The sequence below is a fragment of the Acinonyx jubatus genome, chromosome D1 (assembly GCF_027475565.1).
Source record: "Acinonyx jubatus isolate Ajub_Pintada_27869175 chromosome D1, VMU_Ajub_asm_v1.0, whole genome shotgun sequence".
Classification (NCBI taxonomy): domain Eukaryota; kingdom Metazoa; phylum Chordata; class Mammalia; order Carnivora; family Felidae; genus Acinonyx; species Acinonyx jubatus.
In genome coordinates, this window is record NC_069390.1 from 47,985,448 (window position 1) to 48,004,925 (window position 19,478).

Here is a 19,478-nt window from a genome sequence, read left to right on the forward strand (position 1 = left end):
AAATGATATCAATGATAATGGAACTCAGTAAATAATTTATTTAAAAAAATTTTTTTAACATTTATTTATTTTTGAGAGAAAGAAACAGAGTGGGAGTGGGAGAGGGACAGAGAGAGAGGGAGACACAGAATTGGAAGCAGGCTTCAGGCTCTGAGCTGTCAGCACAGAGCCTGATGTTGGGCTCGAACTCATGAGCAGTGAGATCATGACCTGACCTGAAGTTGGATGCTTAATTGACTGAACCACCCAGGCGACCCTCAATATATAATTTATTTAAGAATGGGTGTTATGGGGGTTCTTGGGTAGCTCAGTCGGTTAAGCATCAACTCTTGCTTTCGGCTCAGGTCATGGTATGAAGGTTCCTGAGATCGAGCCCCATGTCAGCCTCCATGCTAACAGTGCTGGGCCTGCTTGGGATTCTTTCCTCCTCCCTCTCTCTCTGCCCATCCTCCACCCATGTGCTTATGCACTCCCTCTCTCTCTCTTTCAAAATAAATAAACTTTTTTTTAATTAATTAATTTTTTAATTTTTTATGTTTATTTTTTTTATTTTTGAGAGAAAGAGAGACAGAGCCTGAGCAGAGGAGGAGCAGAGAGGGAGACACAGAATCCAAAGCAGGCTTCACGTTCTGAGTTATCAGCACAGAGCCCGACATGGGGCTCACCAACCGTGAGATCATGACCTGAGCTGAAGTCAGGCGCTAAACTGACTGAGCCACCTAGGTGCCCCAAAATAAATAAACTTAAAAAGAATGGATGTTATATTGAATTATGTCTTAGTTTTTATTTGTTTATGTTTTTTAATGACAGCTCAGAGCCTGATATAGGGCTTGATCTCATGAACCATGAGATCATGACCTGAGCTAAAATCAAGAGTCTGACACTTAACTGACTGAACTGTCCAGGTTCCCCTGTCCTATTTTTTAAATTATGCAGTTGATTTTATTACTTTTCTGATTATATCTATTGATGTGATTAATTATATTAATAGATTCTGTTACTATTTTTATTTTTAACCTATTGTAGAATACATAAACCTGGTTTTTTTTTAAATCTTTTTCATTGTTTTTCCTTTAGGATCTTTTCTTTATCTTTCATTTACTTAAATTTTGTAATCATGTGCTAAAGTTAATGGATTTTAAGAAACATTAACTAATTATGCTAGGCATATGGAAATGTAATTCTCTCCTAAGGTTCTGGGCCTTTTTGTGGGGGAGAGGGCTGTAGTGGCTTTTTGGTTTGGGGTTTTGTTTTTTTTTTTAATGTTTATTTATTTTGAGAGAGAGAGAGAGAGGGAGAGGAAGAATCCCAAGCAGGGTCCATGCTGTCAGCACAGAGTCCAATGAGGGGCTTGATCCCACTAACCAAACCAGGAGACCATGACCTGAGCTGAAAGCTTAACTGACTGAGCCACCCAGGCTCCCCTTGGGTTTTTTTGTAAATTTTTCCTTTGGATTAATTTTTTTATTTTCCTATTACCTAAAAATTAGAACTCCTACAGTGATCTAATTTCCTTTTCTTTCCTTTTCCATTTGTCCCTTTTGGATACCTACTGGGACAATGTTCTAGTTTCTTTATTTTAAAATTTTATTATATTCCTCTAGCTTTGTAAATGTTCTCTGATATATAAATTCCTCTTCTTAATATTTTTATCTCTTCTTCATTCTCCTCTGTTTGAAATTTTCTGCATCTCTTTGCATTGTCTTTATGGCCACTGAGTTCCCTTTGTTTGTTTTTGTCTTCCATATTTGGTGACATTCATACATACCTGATACCTCCCATTCGTTATCTTTTCCAGGAAATTGTAAACCAGTTTACTAGCTTCCAAATTCTTGTCAACATTTTAAACGTGTTGTCTCCTTTCACTTTACTTTGCTGTTTTTTTTTTAATTACAATTTTAGAGGATTTTCAGGAGGTGTTAGAAGTAAACACATTTATTTAATCTGCCATGCTTAACCAGAAGTCATTAATAACATTTCTTTTGTGCTCTTCATCTTGGAATTGTTTCAAATTGGTAAATCATACAGTTGTAGTTTCTCAAAACTTGAAAGTTAGAAGCTATTCCAAGTGTTCATTTTCTCTTTGGTGTTTGCTTCTTGAAATTTTTGTGTATAAAGACTTAATATGTAGGTATTTTTATGAGAGTGACATGACAAATTATTTAAAACTTGAGAGGTTAGGTTAGTTCATCATGTGGCTTCGACAACACATTAAGACTATAAATAGGATCTTTTTTCTAATTACTTATTGCTGGTATCAGAGAAAACTATTGATTTTTATGTGTTCTTATATCTCCCTATGTAACTAAACTCTTGTTAATTCCAACAATGTGTAGTCAATTTTCTTGGATTCTCCAAGAAGACAATCATATTTTTTTACGCATAGTAAGAAATTTTATTATACTGGTGAGGACAGTGTAATGTGTAGTAGTAATAAAATATCTGAATGTAAATTTCTACTAAAAACTATTTAAGTGACCTATTTTAAATTAAGCTTCATTTAAAGCAAAGCAAATTGTTTTGGATTGTCTTTTTTAAAATTAATTATTTTTTAAATTTACATCCAAGTTAGTTACATATGGTACAACAGTGATTTTAGGAGTAGATTCCTTAATGCCCCTTACCCATTTACCCCATCCCCCCCTCCCATAACCCCTCCAGCAACCCTCAGTTTGTTCTCTGTATTTAAGAGTCTCTTATGTTTTGTTCCCCTCTCTGTTTTTATATTATTTTTGCTTCCCTTCCCTTATGTTCATCTGTTTTGCCTCTTGTATGTTGCAAAATTTGTATGAGCATGATCTGTGTGAAATGATGAGGGGTCAGGTGTTTATAGTCAAAACATATAGTCAAAAACAAGCTGCTGCAAATATAGTCATATATGTATGAAAATATTATTTGTCAACTTACATAGTGTGTTCATTGATAGTATCACCCTAAATAGATGTGTTTCCTTAGTGACTTGAAAAAGGAGGGCAAAATATAGGCCAGTTGGTTATGACAGTCAATTCTAAACAGTTTAGATTTTGCACCTGTGATAGCATTTTTTTTTTTCTGTTTGCCAATAAAGACACTGGGGAAAGAAAACTCCTGATTTTATCCTGTTTGTTCAATGCTTATCATTTTGCTTACTGTCTTTTAGTGACTGTTCTGTTTCCAGCTGTCTAAACATTTTCTCACATTCCTGTCAGAAATGTGACTTGAGCTCAGGTTCAAGAATTGTAGTGTCCACTCCCTCATTGCTTATTACTTCCTCAGCATACTTTTAGTAAGATTTGAAGTAGGTGAACCAGCTAGTATTATTATATTTTAATTCAAATCCTATGAGTAATACTTCTCATTAAATAACAGGATCATCTCTTATACCCCAAATTCTGTTATTGCTTAATCTTATGATACAGTGGAATTTGGAAAGTAGACATTTTTTTTTAATGTTTATTCATTTTTGAGAGACAGAGAGAGACAGTGCAAACAGGAGTGGGGCAGAGAGAGAGGGAGACACAGAATCCAAAGCAGGATGCAGGCTCTGAGCTGTCAGCACAGAGCCCAACACGGGGCTGGAACTCACGAACCGTGAGATCATGACCCGAGCAGAAGTCGGACGTTTAACTAACTGAGCCACCCAGGCGCCCCAAAAAGTAGACATTTTAACTGGAGGTTAAATTTCCTTTGAATTTAAAATCCTTTGAAAATTGAAACCTCCAAAAACCTTTAACATTCTTGAAATTTTAAATCCTTTGAAAAAACATTTCTATAAACTCAGTTGTGTGAGCTCTTGCTTATTTTCTGAATATTTTTATATTCATTTTGTTCAAGAATACAGCATCAAAATTTCCTATCAAGATTATTCTACTCATATTTTTAAATGCATAATATAAAATAATTCCTTTATTGCTGTAATTATATATGTGAAATAGGAGATCTCAGATATAACCAGTGTCTATCTTGACAGCATCTTTGTGCAAAATTTAGTAAAAAATATCTGACCAGGCCTGCCATGACTTACCATTACTATCTTAATTGTGGTCACATTAAGTTAGTTTTGTAGAAGTACTTATTGAATCTGAAAACTGATCCTTGGAATTTCCCAGAAGTTTTATCATTAATACCTTTTTTCTCATCAGAATTTAACAGAATGCCCTTTATAATGTAAACAATGAGGCCATTTAAGTACCTAAGGAGGTCTTACTATCCAAGCTTTCATATGCTCCTTCTGGATGTTTTATATTTATTATTTCTGTTAGAAGAAGAAATTTTCTTACAGATTTTATGTTTTAAAGGGACACCACTTAAGTTTTTAAATTAAAGTTTACACAGAAAACTGTGTCTCAGTGAGCTATAAATTTTAGATTTGGATGAAGGTCTTGTGAAATGTTAAGGGTAACTTTTCTCCAAAGAACCTTCTATAATATTTCACCTTCGAGAGATCAGTCAGATTAATCAAAATAGTACTATGGACATTTTGGGTTATTCTATAATATTTTCATTATATTCTGTGTTTATATAAAGTACTTGAGAAAAGTGGGTATGTTAAGAATTGCTTCTAGTTTTAAGCAGCAAATATTTGTTCATTTAAGTAATAGACCTGCTTGCTTATGAAAGTTATTTGTGAACTGTGCTCTATGACTGGTACCTTTGAATTGAAAAGTCAGTATATGTGATAGAGTTAAAAATAACATAAAGAGATTATGCTTAATCCTCACTGGAAACCTATAATTTCATTTAAGTTTTGTGAAAATATGTAGTCATTCTGTAGTGAATGGCATTTAATGTCATTTACCAAGCCTAATGAGCAGCTAATGATAATGAATTACTGACCTCTAAGATAATGGTTCTATTTGTTATTAATTCACAGAACATATTCACTTTGTGTCAGAAGAGTTGTTTGTTGAGCAAGTGGAATTGATAATTCAGGCAGTATCCTGATATTATTTTATCACCCAGGCTCAGACATTTCTTTCTTGACTGTGAAACTCACTTTAGAAAATGATGTACCTAGGGGCACCTGGGTGGCTCAGCTGATTAAGTGTCCAACTTGGGCTCAGGTCATGATTTCACAGGTCATGGGTTCAAGCCCCACATCAGGCTGTCTGCAGTCAGTGCAGAGCCTGCTTTGGATCCTCTGCCTCCCTCTCTCTCTGCCCCTCCCAGCTTGCTCTCTCTCTCTCTCTCTCTCTCTCAAAAATGAACATTAAAAAAAAAAAAAAGAGAACATGATGTACCTAATTCTGAAAAGAAGTTTGATGAGAAAGAGCAAGAAGATTTTGAAAGACACCTCTGAGTTTTGTTGTAACCTGAGAAGACTCCCTAGTTCCACCAAGGAGTATACTTTTCTGCTATCCAAATAGCTTCAGCCAAGGTTAGTTACATGTTAATACCCATTTCACTAAAATAGGAGGTTTCACAATTTTGGGCCTCACACTTTATACTCTTATAGATTATTGAGTATCCCCAAAAAGTTTTATTTACGTAGTTTTTATCTATTCATTTATGTATTGGAAATTATAACTAGAGGAGCGCCGGGGTGGCACAGTTGGTTAAGCATCCAACTCTTTGCCTCAGCTTACGTCATGGTCTCACCATTGTGAGATCTCAAGCCCAGCATCAGGTTCTGTGATAACATTTTGGAGCCTGCTTGGGATTCTCTCTCTCTGCTCCTCCCCAGGTGTCTCTCTCTCTCTCTCTCTCTCTCTCTCTCTCTCAAAATAAAGAAACGTTAGTTTCTGGGCACCTGGGTGTCTCAGTTGGTTAAGTGTCCAACCTTGGCTCAGGTCATGATTTCACAGTTCATGAGTTCAAGCCCTACATCAGGCTCTGACAGCTCAGAGCCTAGAGCCTGCTTTAGATTCTGTGTCTCCCTCTCTCTGCCTCTCCCCTGTTCATGCTCTGTCTCTTTCTCTCTCAAAAATAAATAAACATTTAAAAAAATGAACATTAAAAAAAATTATAACTAGAAAATTTTAAACAATTTAATCATTTAAAATCATAATAAGCCATCACATATTAAATAGCATATTTTTATGGAAAAATAACTATACTTTCCATAATAAAAAATAGAGAAAAGAGTAGTATTGTTTTATATTTTTGTCAATATCATATCATTGATATTGGCTCTAAAAGACAGCTGGATTCTCATGCCTGCTTGTGCATTCAAGCTCTTACAATATGTTGTTTTGGTAAAGTATAGTAAGAAAGTCAGGTTTTTTACAGATATGTAGTTGGAAAAAGGAGGAATATTTTAATAGCCTTTTCATATAATTTTGGAAACTCTTACTTGAATACTATACCAAAGCTCAACCAATAGTAATTTTTTTAAATTAGATGCAGTGTGAAATGTGTAAACACATCAATGAACCTTTCATAGTGTTACCTTAAAATCTGTTGAGGGGTGCCGGGTGCGTCATTTGGTTGACTCTTGATTTCAGCCCAGGTTATGATCTCAGGGTTGTGGGATTGAATCCTGCATCGGGCTCTGTGCTTAGCATTGAGCCTTAAGATTCTCGCTTTCCCTCTGCCCATGTCTTCCGCTCGCATGTGTGCAGTATCTCTCTCTATATATAAGTAAAAAAATAAAAACAGTCTGCTGGTCTGACTAGCACTTTGAATGGGTCTTTTAACCATGCATGATTTTGTAATATTATACCTTGGTCATTTTACAGTGATATGAAATCAGTGAGTTACGCAGATCTTCCAAATATTGACACGTATTAATATATAATATTTTAAATATTACATTATTTAATATTACTGTCACATTCATCAGAAGTGCAAAAGCTAGGAGACTCATGACAGTGCTTAAAAGCTCATTTATCATTGGTAACACATAGTTTCAGATCTTTCTCTTAAAATGACAGGCCCACCCACTTCATTTGTTTTGAGAAAATGTCTGCCAAATACATAAATCTGTATAAGCATATTCGTCTGTCAGTTATTCTTTCCAGTAAAAAAGGGTGTTCTTGAAAAAAAAAAAGGCAGCTAGTTCAGCTCACAACTTAAACAGTTACACAAGTAGTTTTTCTCTAAACAACTATCATACTTCTTTATGCAGCAAAAGTTCTTTATATATACTATTTGAAACACAGGATATTTAAAAAGTTGTATACTCAAGGGTCAAGTTATAATTAAATTAAAATAGGATACTTAGAGCTTTGAAATTTCAACTTGCTGTGAGGCGTGTGCGATTGAGGTTTAAATTGCCAGAGAAAGTGAGCAGTCTTGCTCTTGCTTCAACAAATCCTCTCAAACGACCCCCTTTGACTTGAGTAGGCATAGTAGTCAAGTTGACTGGCTGGTGGTGAGACTGGCCTGTGGATGAGATTTGAATGCCAAGTCATCAGGGTCTGGCTGTGTAAAAGTCCAAAATATTGACTGTGATAATTGCAAAATTGAAACTGAGCAGGGGACTGGCATCTTACAGTCTGTTAAGCGAGAGAAAGATGGTGGCTTAGGAGGACGCTGGGCTCACCATGTCCTGCTGATCACTTAGATTCCACCCACACCTGCCTAAATAACCCAGAAAACCACCAGAAGACTAGCAAAACGGATTCTCCAGAGCCAAGCGTAGACAAGAGGCCCACGGAAGAGGGGCCCCTCCGGAATCGGATCACCAAAGGAAAAGCAAGCTGAGCCTGCCCCTCCCGTCCCTGTGCACCTTGTTGATCCACCCCAGCTAATACGCCAGATCCCCAGCACCACAAGCCTGGCAGTGTGCAAGTAGCCCAGACGGGCCACCCCACCCCACAGTGAGTCCCGCCCCAGGGAGAGGGGAAGAGAAGGTACACACCAGTCTGACTGTGGCCCCAGTGGTGGGCTGGGGGCAGACATCAGGTCTGACTGCGGCCCTGCCCACCAACGCAAGTTATTCAGGACAGCACAGGGGAAGTGCCCTGCAGTTCCGCACCACTCCAGGGACTATCCAAAATGACGAAACGGAAGAATTCCCCTCAAAAGAATCTCCAGGAAATAGTGACAGCTAACAAAATGATCAAAATCGATTTAAACAATATAACAGAAAGTGAATTTAAAATAATAGTCATAAAATTAATCGCTGGGCTTGAAAACAGTATAGAGGACAGCAGAGAATCTATTGCTACAGAGATCAAGGGACTAAGGAACAGCCAGGAGGAGCTAAAAATGCTATTAATGAGCTGCAAAATAAAATGGAGGCGACCACCACTCGGATTGAAGAGGCAGAGGAGAGAATAGGTGAATTAAAAGATCAAGTTATAGAAAAAGAGAGATAAAAAAATCCAGGAGTATGGGGGGAGAATTAGAGAACTAAGTGATGCACTAAAGAGAAATAATCTACGCATAATTGGTATTCCAGAGGAGGAAGAGAGAGGGAAAGGTGCTGAAGGTGTACTTGAAGAAATCATAGCTGAGAACTTCCCTGATCTGGGGAAGGAAAAAGGCATTGAAATCCAAGAGGCACAGAGAGCTCCATTCAGACGTAACTTGAATCGATCTTCTGCATGACATATCATAGTGAAACTGGCAAAACACAAGGATAAAGAGAAAATTCTGAAAGCAGCTAGGGATAAACGTGCTCTAACATACAAAGGGAGACCTATAAGACTCGTGACTGATCTCTCTACTGAAACTTGGCAGGCCAGAAAGGAATGGCAGGAGATCTTCAATGTGATGAACAGAAAAAATATGCAGCCGAGAATCCTTTATCCAGCAAGTCTGTAATTTAGAATAGAGGGAGATATAAAGGTCATCCCAAACAAACAAAAACTGAAGGAATTCGTCACTACTAAACCAGCCCTAAAAGAGATCCTAAGGGGGATTCTGTGAGACAAAGTACCAGAGACATCGCTACAAGCATGAAACCTACAGACATCACAATGACTCTAAACCCATATCTTTCTATCGTAACACTGAATGTAAATGGACTACATGCGCCAACCAAAAGACATAGGGTATCAGAATGGATAAAAAAACAAGACCCATCTATTTGCTGTCTACAAAAGACTCATTTTAGACCTGAAGACACCTTCAGATTGAAAGTGAGGGGATGGAGAACTATCTATCATGCTACTGGAAGTCAAAAGAGAGCTGGAGTAGCCATACTTCTATCAGACAAACTAGACTTTAAATTAAAGGCTGTAACAAGAGATGAAGAAGGGCATTATATAATAATCACAGGGTCTATCCATCAGGAAGAGCTAACAATTATAAAAATGTCTATGCACCGAATACAGGAGCCCCCAAATATATAAAACAATTACTCACAAACATAAGCAATCTTATTGATAAGAATGTGGTAATTGTAGGGGACTTTAACACCCCACTTACAACAATGGATAGATCATCTAGACACACGGTCAATAAAGAAACAAGGGCCCTGAATGATACATTGGATCAGATGGACTTGACAGATCTATTTAGAACTCTGCATCCCAAAGCAACAGAATATACTTTCTTCTCGCGTGCACATGGAACATTCTTCAAGACAGATCACATACCGGGTCACAAAACAGCCCTTCATAAGTATACAAGAATTGAGATCACACCATGCATACTTTCAGACCACAATGCTATGAAGCTTGAAATCAACCACAGAAAAAAGTCTGGAAAACCTCCAAAAGCAAGGAGGTTAAAGAACACCCTACTAAAGAATGAATGGGTCAACCAGGCAATTAGAGAAGAAATTTAAAAATATATGGAAACAAACGAAAATGAAAATACAACAATCCAAACGCTTTGGGATGCAGCAAGGCAAGGGCAGTCCTGAGAGGAAAATACATTGCAATCCAGGCCTATCTCAAGAAACAAGAAAAATCCCAAATACAAAATCTAACAGCACACCTAAAGGAAACAGAAGCAGAACAGCAAAGACACCCCAAACCCAGCAGAAGAAGAGAAATAATAAAGATCAGAGCAGAAATAAACAATATAGAATCTAAAAAAAGTGTAGAAGAGATCACTGAAACCAAGAGTTGGTTTTTTGAAAAAATAAACAAAATTGATAACCCTCTAGCCAGGCTTCTCAAAAAGAAAAGGGAGATGACCCAAATAGATAAAATCATGAATGAAAATGGAATTATTACAACCAATCCCTCAGAAACACAAGCAATTATCAGGGAATACTATGAAAAATTATATGCCAACAAACTGGACAACCTGGAAGAAATGGACAAATTCCTAAACACCCACACACTTCCAAAACTCAAACAGGAAGAAACAGAAAACTTGAACAGACCCATAACCAGCGAAGAAATTGAATCAGTTATCAAAAATCTCCCAACAAATAAGAGTCCAGGGCCAGATGGCTTGCAGGGGAATTCTACCAGACATTTAAAGCAGAAATAATACCTATCCTTCTCAAGCTGTTCCAAAAAATAGAAAGGGAAGGAAAACTTCCAGACTCATTCTATGAAGCCAGTATTACTTTGATTCCTAAACCAGACAGAGACCCAGTATAAAAAGAGAACTACAGGCCAATATCTCTGATGAAGATGGATGCAGAAATTCTCAATAAGATACTAGCAAATCGAATTCAACAGCATACAAAAAGAATTATTCACCATGATCAAGTGGGATTCATTCCTGGGATGCAAGGCTGGTTCAACATTCGCAAATCAATCAATGTGATACATCACATTAATAAAAGAAAAGATAAGAACCATATGATCCTGTCAATCGATGCAGAAAAAGCATTTGACAAAATTCAGCATCCTTTCTTAATAAAAACCCTCGAGAAAGTTGGGATAGAAGGAACATACTTAAAGATCATAAAAGCCATTTATGAAAAGCCCACAGCTAACATCATCCTCAGTGGGGAAAAACTGAGACCTTTTTCCCTGAGATCAGGAACACAACAGGGATGTCCACTCTCACCGCTGTTGTTTAGCATAGTGTTGGAAGTTCTAGCATCAGCAATCAGACAACAAAAGGAAACCAAAGGCATCAAAATTGGCAAAGATGAAGTCAAGCTTTCACTTTTTCCAGATGACATGATATTATGCATGGAAAATCCGATAGACTCCACCAAAAGTCTGCTAGAACTGATACATGAATTCAGCAAAGTTGCAGGATACAAAATTAATGTACAGAAATCAGTTGCATTTCTATACACCAATAATGAAGCAACAGAAAGGCAAATAAAGAAACTGATCGCATTCACAATTGCACCAAGAAGCATAAAATACCTAGGAATAAATGTAACCAAAGATGTAAAAGATCTGTCTGCTGAAAACTATAGAAAGCTTATGAAGGAAATTGAAGAAGATATAAAGAAATGGAAAGACATTCCCTGCTGATGGATTGGAAGAATAAATATTGTCAAAACGTCAATACTACCCAAAGCTATCTACACATTCAATGCAATCCCAATCAAAATTGCACCAGCATTCTTCTCGAAGCTAGAACAGGCAGTCCTAAAATTCATATGGAACCACAAAAGGCCCCGAATAGCCAAAGTAATTTTGAAGAAGAAGACCAAAGCCAGAGGCATCACAATCCCACACTTTAGCCTCTACTACAAAGCTGTAATCATCAAGACAGCATGGTATTGGCACAAAAACAGACACACAGACTAATGGAATAGAACAGAAACCCCACAACTAGACCCACAAAAATATGGCCAACTAATCTTTGACAAAGCAGGAAAGAATATCCAATGGAAAAAAGACAGTCTCTTTAACAAATGGTGCTGGGAGAACTGGACAGCAACATGCAGAAGGTTGAAACTAGACCACTTTCTCACACCATTCACAAAAACAAACTCAAAATGGATAAAGGACCTGAATGTGAGACAGGAAACCATCAAAACCGTAGAGGAGAAAGCAGGAAAAAAACCTCTCTGACCTCAGCCGCAGCAATTTCTTCCTTGACACATCCCCAAAGGCAAGGGAATTAAAAGCAAAAATGAACTATTGGGACCTCATGAAGATAAAAAGCTTCTGCACAGCAAAGGAAACAATCAACAAAACTAAAAGGCAACCAACGGAATGGGAAACGATATTTGCAAATGACATATCCAACAAAGGGCTAGTATCCAAAATCTATAAAGAGCTCACCAAACTTCACATCAGAAAAACAAATAATCCAGTGAAGAAATGGGCAGAAAACATGAATAGACACTTCTCTAAAGAAGACATCCAGATGTCCAATAGGCACATGAAAAGATGCTCAACGTCGCTCCTCTTCAGGGAAATACAAATCAAAACCACACTCAGATATCACCTCACACCAGTCAGAGTGGCTAAAATGAACAAATCAGGAGACTATAGATGCTGGCCAGGATGTGGAGAAACGGGAACCCTCTTGCACTATTGGTGGGAATGCAAACTGGTGCAGCCGCTCTGGAAAACAGCGTGCAGGTTCCTCAAAAAATTGAAAATAGACCTACCCTATGACCCAGCAATAGCACTGCTAGGAATTTACCCAAGGGATTCAGGAGTGCTGATACATAGGGGCACTTGTACCCCAATGTTTATAGCAGCACTCTCAACAATAGCCAAATTATGGAAAGAGCCTAAATGTCCCTCAACTGACGAATGGATAAAAAAAATGTGGTTTTATATACACAATGGAGTACTATGTGGCAGTGAGAAAGAATGAAATATGGCCCTTTGTAGCAACGTGGATGGAACTGGAGAGTGTTATGCTAAGGGGAATAAGTCATACAGAGAAAGACAGATACCATATGTTTTCACTCTTATGTGGATCCTGAGAAACTTAACAGAAGTCCACGGGGGAGGAGAAGGAAAAAAAAAAAAAAAGTAGAGGTTAGAGAGGGAGAGAGCCAAAGCATAAGAGACTCTTAAAAACTGTGAACAAACTGAGGATTGATGGGGGGTGGGAGGGAGGGGTGGATGGGTGATGGGTATTGAGGAGGGCATCTTTTGGGATGAGCATTGGGTGTTGTATGGAAACCAATTTGACAATAAATTTCACATTAAAAAAAAAGTCTAGTTTGTCTGATATAGAAAAAAAAGATAACAAAGAAATACCTCAAACATCTCTATGCCTACAAATCTGACAGGCTAGATGAAATGTATCAATTCCTTGAAAGACACAATCTGATAAAACTCACACAAGAAGAAATAAACTATCTCAATAGGTCTATATCCATTAAATAAATTGAATCAATAACTAATAACTTTCCAAACCAGAAAGCGTTAGGCCTAAATGTGTTCACTGGTGAAAATACTAAACATTTAAGGAAGAATTTCTACAATCTCTTCCAGAAGATAGAATCAAAGGTAATTCTTCCTGGTTCATTCTATGAAGCCAATATTATCCAAATGCAAAAACAGAAAAAAAAAATCATAAGAAAACTACAGTTCACTTCCCCTCATGAACATAGATGCATAAACCCTCAACAAAATATTTACAAATTGAATGCAACAATGTATGAAAAGAAGTATAAACTACAACCAGATAAAATTGATTTCAGTTATGAGGCTGTTTTAACATTTGTTAATAAACACATCAAGAAGACAGATAAGAAAAAAAAATGACATGACCATATCAATAGATGCAGAAAAAGCATTTTAAAAAATCCAGTAGCCATTCATGATAAAAACTTCAGCAAACTAAAAATAGAGTGGAATTTCCTTAATTCAATATAGAACATTTACCAAAACCCTACAGCTAACATCATACTTAATGGTAAAAAGCTAGAAGCTTTCTCACTAATAACAAGGCAAGAATGTCTCTTATCACCGCATCTTTTCAAAATTGTATTGGAAGTCCTAACTAATGCAATTAGACCAAAAAAAAAAAAAAAAAAAAAGGGTGGGGAGGAATAAAAGGTACACAGATTGGGGAGGAAGAAATACAACTGTCTGTTCACATGACATGATTGCCCATACAAAAAATCTGAAAGGATCAACAAAAAGACTCTTGAATGTGATAAACAATTACAGCAAAATTCCAGGATACAAAGTGTATATACAAAAGTCAACTGCCTTCCTACATGCCAACAATGACCAAGTTCTGTTTGAAATTAAAAATACATTACCATTTACATTACCACTGCCCCCAAATTAACTTAAGTTAAATTTAACAAAACACATATAAGATTTACATGAGGAAAACTATAAAAACTTTAATAAAAGTACTCAAAAAGAACTAAAGAAAGAGATATTCCATGTTCATAGATAGGAAGACTCAATAATTCCAAGTATCAGTTCTTCCAAACTTGATCAATAGTAAAATGCAATTCCAGTCAACATCACAGCAAGTTATTTTGTAGATATGACAAACTGATTTTAAAGTTTATATGGAGAGACAAAAGATCCAGAATAGCCAATATGATACTGGATAAGAATAAAGCCAAAGACCAAAGTCACTATCTGACTTAAAGACTTACGATAAAGCTAACTAATCAATACAGTGTGAGATCCGTGAAAGAAAAGACAAATAGATCAATCAAATAGAATTGAGAGACCAGAAATAGTATACACAAAGTCAACTTTGACAAAGGACCAAAGGTAATGCAGTGGAAAAAAGATAGTCTTTTCAACAAGTGATGCTGAAATAACCAGATAACCGTAAAATGAATCTAGACATTGACAGACCTTTCACTCTTCATAAAAAATTAGCTCAAAGTTGATCATACACCTAAATGTTAAAATAAAAAACTATAAAACTCCCAGAATATAGGAAAAACTCTAGATGACTTCTGGTTTTGGCAATAACTTTTTAGATAGAACACCAAACCAATGAACTATGGAATAAATAATTGATAAGCTAGACTTCATTAAAATTAAAACCATTTGCTGTGTAAAGGGCACTGTCAAGAAAATGAAAAGACAAACCTAAGACTGGGAGAAAAGTTTGCAAAAGACATACTAAATAATGTATCTAAAATATACAAAGAAATCTTGGGGCATCTGGGTGGCTCAGCTGGTTAGGAATCTGACTCTTGATTTTGGCTCAGGTCATGACCCTAGGTTAGTGGGATTGAGCCCCACGTTGGGCTCTGTGCTGAGTGTGGAACCTTCTTAAGATTCTCTCTCTTTCGGGCCACCTGGGTGGCTCAATCTATCAGTTAAGTGTCCGACTTCGGCTCAGGTTATAACCTTGCAGTGTGTGAGTTCCAGCCCCACGTCGGGCTCTGTGCTGGCAGCTCAGAGCCTGGAACCTGCTTCAGATTCTGTGTCTCCCTCTCTCTCTTCCCCTCCCCTGCTCATGCTCTGTCTCTCAATAATAAATAAACATTTAAAAAATTAAAAAAAAAACATTTTTCTCCCTCTCCCTCTCTAAAATAAAAAATAAAATAATTCAAAACAATAAAATAAAATATACAAAGAAATCTTAAAAAGTCAACAATAAGAAAATGAACAACTCAAAAAATAGGCAAAAGACCTGAACAGATACCTCACTAAAGATACACAAGAAAAAAAAACATATGAAAAGAAATTCAACGTCCTATGTCACTAAAGAATTGCAAATTAAAATAACAATGAGATATTACTACCTATCTATCATAATGGTTAAAATCCAAAATACTGATAATGCCAAATGCTAACAAGGATGTAGAGCAACAGAACTCTCATTCATTGCTGGTAGGAATGCCAAATGGACAACCACTCTGGAAGATGGTATGATACTTTCTTACAAAACTAAGCATATTCTTAGCATAAAATCCAGCAATTGTGCTCCTTGGTATTTACCCAAAGGAGTTAAAAATATATGTTCACACAAAAACTTACACATGAATGTTTATTGCAGCTTTATTCATAACTGCCAAAATTTGAAAGCAACCAAGATGTCCTTCAGTAGGTGAATGGATAAATAAACTGTGGGATATCCAAGACAATAGAATATTCTTTAGTGCTAAAAAGAAATGAACTATTAAACCTTGAAAAGGCATGTAGGAACCTTAAATGTGTATTACTAAGTGAGAGACCACTTTCCAAAAGGGCTACAATATGGTATGATTCCAACTACATGGCATTCTGATAAATGCAAAACTGTGGAGGCAGCAAAAAAGATAGTTTACCTGAAACTGAAGGCATTGTAGACATGAATAGGCAGAATACAGAGGATTTTAAGGACATTGAACCTGTATAATACTGCATGAAAATGTATGTATAATTCTATAATACTATATAATACTATATACATATGATACTGTATAATACTATATTGGTGGATACATGCTATTATACTTTTGTCAAAACCTACAGAATGTATAACACCAAGAGTGAATGCTAATGTACATTGTGGACTTTGGGTGATAATGATGTGTCAATCAATATAGGTTCATCAATTTAACAAATGCACCATGGTGGTTGGGGATATTGATAGTGTGAGGGGCTGGTTTTGGGAACAGGGAATATATAGGAATTCTTAGTACCTTCTGCTCAATTTTGCTGTGAATCTAAAACTGCTTTAAAAATTAAAGTCCATTTTCAAAAATCTGAAAAAGTATATATGTTGATTAGCAGTATTATTCAAGAGATGGAAAAAAAACAGAAATGAGCTCACCAATATAGCAGCTTTCTGTGCCAGATTACCTTCTGTTATTCTGCTTAATAAGTGTAATCTTGAGCAATTTATTTAACTTCTCAGTGCCTCAGTTTCCTCATCTGTAAAAGGTAGACTATTAGTACCTACCTGCTAGTTTTCTTGAGAAGTCTACATGAGTTAACACATGCAATGTGCTCAGAATAGCCCTTGCCATATAATTCAGTGAAGTAAACATTACTTCTTGTGAATTTAACCCACTGGGATCTAACCTATTTCTGTCATCATATCTACAACAGTTTCTTTCTCCTCTGTATCAATTTCTTCCAAAACCTGCCCCTCCTTTCTTCTTTCTTTTTTTTTTTTAATGTTTAGGTATTTTTCTGACAGAGAGAAGAGAGAGAGAGAGAGACAGAGTGTGAGCAGGGAGGGGCAGAGAAAGGGGGAGACACAGAATTGAAGCAGGCTCCAGGCTCCAAGCTCCAAGCTGTCAGCAGAGCCTGATGTGGGGCTCGAACTCAGACTGCAAGATCATGACCTGTGCTGAAGTCAGATGCTCAACTGAATGAGCCACCCAGGCTCCCCCCACCCCTTTTTTTAATGTTGCCTCTCCTTACATTGCCCCATTGCCTCATTGCCTCCCTGACTGAGTCTAAAGAGACATCAAAAAAAGAGATCTGGATAGTTTCTTACATTTGGACAGAGACAGTCATCGTGTTCAGAGCTTTTCTACCAAAGGAAAAATTCTACCAGACTCATTTCCATAAGCAGATGTCATAGGAATAGCATGACAAACTTAAAAACACACTAATAAGCAAATAAGTGAAAACATTTTTCTTTACATTTTTATTTCAAAATAGTAATTAATCCAACAAATATTTACTGAGTACTTGAATAGCATTTATTCTATGAAGACTTCTCTTTAACTTCCCAGTATATCCAGAACCCTACAGACCCAAGAATCATGAAGTTTCTCTACTGTGTTCCAAAGCCATTTTATACATTTAAAAAATAATAATTAATAAATTAATTATCTCTTCTTATCTATTTACCTAGAACTTATCATCTACTCTACCAATTTGGTACAGAAAAGTTGGCTTGTAATTTTCTTTATGTGTATATTTCTCTTCATCAGTCCATCTATCCAAATTCCATGACCATATGTCGTAAGCTTTCTTGTGGCCATCAAAAGGATTTCATATTCCAGAACAGCAGCCCTCAAAGTGTGTTACACAGAATCATAGAGTTCCAGAGGTCAAAACTATTTTCATAATAATAATACTAATAATTAGTGGTTTCTTTCACTTTGTTGACATTTACATTGATGGTGCAAAAGTAATGGTGGGTAAAACTGCTGGCACCTTAATAGAAACGAATGCAGCAAGCCCCAAACTATACTTGTAGTCATTGTATTCTTCATAGCTGCACATTTGCGGTTTTTTTCTAAAAAAAAGCCAGTTTCAGTTTAAAATGCCCTTGATGAACAATAAATATTTTAATTATTTATTATATATTTTTTAATATATGAAATTTATTGTCAGATTGGTTTCCATACAACACCCAATGCTCATCCCAAAAGATGCCCTCTTCAATACCCATCACCCATCCTCCCCTCCCTCCCACCCCCCATCAATCCTCAGTTCACAGTTTTTAAGAGTCTCTTATGCTTTGGCTCTCTCCCTCTCTAACCTCTGCTTTTTTTTTTTCCTTCCCCTCCCCCGTGGACTTCTGTTAAGTTTCTCAGGATCCACATAAGAGTGAAAACATATGGTATCTGTCTTTCTCTGTATGACTTAGCATGCGTTGGTGGGCGGAGGCACAGTCAGACCTGATGTCTGCCCCCAGCCCACCGCTGGGGCCACAGTCATACTGGTGTGTACCTTCTCTTCCCCTCTCCCAGGGGCAGGACTCACTGTGGAGTGGTGTGGCCCCTGTCCGGGCTACTTGTACACTGCCAGGCTTGTGGTGCTGCTTTGATGGGAACCTGCGTATTAGCCGGGTGGGTCGGCAAGGTGCACAGGGGTGGGAGGGGCAGACTCAGGTCACTTTGCCTTTGGTGGCCTGCTTCGGGAGGGGCCCTGTGGCACCGGGAGGGAGGTCAGAGGGATGGATCCACAGAAGCACAGCATTGGGTGTTTGCGGTTAAGCAAGTTCCATGAGGGGAAGTGGTTCCCTTTGGGATTTTGGCTGCGGGATGGGTGAGGGAGATGACGCTGGCCAGTGCCTTTGTTCCCTGCCAAGCTGAGCTCTGTCCTCCGGGTCTCAACCCCTCTCCCGTTGATTTCTGGCCCTCCCACTCTCCGAGCAGAGCTGTTGACTTATAACATTCCAGATGTTAAGTCCCTCTGGCTGTCAGAACACACTCCGACCGGCCGCTCCACTTTTGCAAGCCAGACTTGGGGTCTCTGCCTTGCCCGGTGGGCTGCCCTTCCACTGTCCCAGCTTCCTCCCGCCAGTCTGTGTAGCACGCAAGGCCTCTCTGCCCTTCCTGCCCTCTTCCATGGGCTTCTTATCTACTCTTGGCTCCAGAGAATCCATTCTGCTAGTCTTCTGGCGGTTTTCTAGGTTATTTAGGCAGATATGGGTGGAATCTAAGTGATCAGCAGGACGCGGTGAGACCAGCGTCCTCCTACACCGCCATCTTCCCCCAGACCTTTCTTTATTATCTTTTAATGTCCATGGGATCTGTAGTACTGTTGCCTCTTTAATTTCCAATGTTAGTAATTTGTAACTTTTTTTTTTCTTAGTTAGCTGGCTAGAGGGTTGTTGATTTTAATAATTTTTTTTTCAAAAAACCAGCTATGTTTTGTTGATTTTCTCTATTGAATTTTGTTTTCAATTTAATTGATTTCTACTCTAATCTATTATTTCTTTTCACCTGCTTACTTTGAATTTAATTTGCTCTTTTTTTTATAGTTTCCTAAGATAGAAGCTTAGATTATTGATTTTAGATATTTCTTCTTTTGTAATATATACATACAATGCTATAAATTTTCCTCTAAGCACTGCTTTTGCTGAATCTCGAAAAATGTTGCTAAGATGTATTTTCATTTTCA

At 37.3% G+C, this 19,478-nt stretch overlaps 1 protein-coding gene across 2 annotated transcripts in view; it reads left to right on the forward strand.

Annotated features, from left to right (window-relative positions):
* Positions 1-19,478, forward strand: part of SBF2 (SET binding factor 2) — a 479,646-nt gene that overhangs the window by 193,678 nt on the left and 266,490 nt on the right. The window lies entirely within an intron of this gene.